Source organism: Nicotiana tabacum, chromosome 12, assembly GCF_000715075.1.
Source record: "Nicotiana tabacum cultivar K326 chromosome 12, ASM71507v2, whole genome shotgun sequence".
Classification (NCBI taxonomy): Eukaryota; Viridiplantae; Streptophyta; class Magnoliopsida; order Solanales; family Solanaceae; genus Nicotiana; species Nicotiana tabacum.
Window position 1 is genome coordinate 97,538,036 of NC_134091.1, and position 2,438 is coordinate 97,540,473.

A 2,438-nucleotide genomic window follows, 5' to 3' on the forward strand; every position below is an offset into this window, starting at 1 on the left:
CATCTGAAACATGTTTGAAACTCACCCGAGTCCCTTGGGCTCTAATCCAAACATGCACATAAGTGTAATAACATCATATGAACTCGCTTGACGATAAAAGCACCAAAATAACATCTAAATCTATAAATCAAACCTCAAAATAAATGAAATTTCAAAGAAAAGTCAAGAATAACTAGAATCACAACTAGGCATTCAAATCATGTCAAATTAATTTCAAATTGCAGGCAAGTTTCACATCTTTGCTATCAAGTCAAGTTACGGTCAAACTTTGGAAATCTTTAAACATTGAAGTTACTAGTTTTCAACAAATCACGGCAAATTAAGTTAGGGACTTCCTAATTCAATATACGCCCAAGTCCAAAATCACGATACAGACCCACCCGGATAGCCAAAACACAGATCCGAGGTCATTTTCACAAAATGATGATCGTGGTCAAATCAAGTTTTTTTTGAATTTGTCACGCCCTGACCTTGGGGAGCGAGACCGGCACTCAACTGAGATACAACGGATTAAGACCGGCGCCTAGTCAAGCTATCATATTCAATGCCTTCTAACAGATACAAAAGAGTAGTATGATAATGGTGGCCATAAGGCCCCGGCTATATCTCAAAACATTATACATAAGGAACAAAAGGTACAAGACCTCGAAATGAAGTGGGGCTCACCAAGTCAGCAGGGAAGAGAGTGCACCATTGTCACTGATCGATGCCGCCTGCTGTGGAACCACCTGCCTCCATTAAATATGCAGCGCCCCTAGGAAGAAGGACGTTAGTACATACAAAATAGTACTATTATGTAAGACTAAACCCTCTCTCAAATAATCGAGTAACAGTACAAGGAGAAACAATCATAGGATCAATGAAATCCTCAAACAAATAACATCAATTTAGGAGGAAGATAAGTTTTCAAGTAAATTTCAATATTTTAGGTTGGGAGATCTTTAGTACTGATATACCACTGTGTTTTTAGCATGGCATACGATCACGGCCCGATCGGCTAAGGCATCTCAGCCAAGGACATCCAATCACAACACCACCATGTGCGCGGCATGGCGTCTGTTATCAGCCCGATCGGCTAAGCCGTCTCATCACAATACCATGTGGGTTTACATCACTTTACGCTAGCAATCATCTTTTCCAAATTAAGGAGACTTATCTCAACACATCAATCCCATCATATTAAAGGGGAACAATCTCATCACATCAATAAGGGGATTTTACCCCTCAACCACTCATACACTGGCACATGTAGTTTCAGGGTTAGGTCACATCAACCTACTCTTCTTCGTTTACTAAACGATACTCCCAAAACATTTATTATACGAAGTATTTACAGTTCAATTCATAGTTTAACACACGTCCTCTTCATTTCATTTACACTTTTGGCCACAAGTGAAACTCTCATACTTGGCACGATGGCCACATTCTATATTTCATATCCACTTCCTTCACTTTCAAGCACCATCATAGGTTATCAACAATAAGAGTATTTGAAATCAAGACCTTAAAAATTGAGTTTCCTTCACACATTTTAAGTACATACACATTTCAACACAACACTTATTTAAAATAATCAAATTTGCTTGGAGGGACTCGGAACATGAGAAACTAGAACTTGAGCCAATCATAATTGCAACTTATGGGAAAATCATGGTGTCACGGCCCAAACCGATGGGTAGTGGCGAGTGGCCGAGTCCTACCTGTCGAACACCCTTAAGCATGCATCTAAGATATAAACATGAAATATGGGTAGGTTATGCATAACATCTATCATTAACTTGCTGAATCATGTGAATAACATACATGAGGAAACATGCCCAATATATATATATATATATATATATATGCAGAATACGAAAGGGAGAGCCGATAAGGCTGCTATGGACAACTATATATCAAAATAGAATCCGACAAGGCCACACGCTTTCCAACTATACATGACTGTTTACATGCCTCTAAAAGAGTGTGCAACTGTATAAAGGATGGTATTGGGCCCTGTCATACCCATATATGTATACAAAAGTATTGTACCAACACCCCATACTAGCTCCGGATCAAATGGAGCACACCAACTCTTATTGAGTAAGGATCCTAAGACGGGGGACCGTCAGCCTATCTACCTGCACCTGCGGGCATGAAACACATGCCCCCAAGCAATAGGGGTGTCAGTACGAATAGTGTACCGAGTATGTAAGACATAAAAATCAGTACATAAAAGACATGAAAGAAACATGGAGTAAAGGACTCAACCTGTAAGTCTGAATAGCTCAGTGAATCATAAAACATTTATAATGTCATACATATGCGTATAAATTTCATATCATGCATAGGTATGTACGTACATAACATCATCAAGCTTTTGAGGGTATCCCATCATATCATCTTGACCTTAGTGGGCAAATTCATCAACGTGTACCATCTGATCAGGTGGTGGTGCG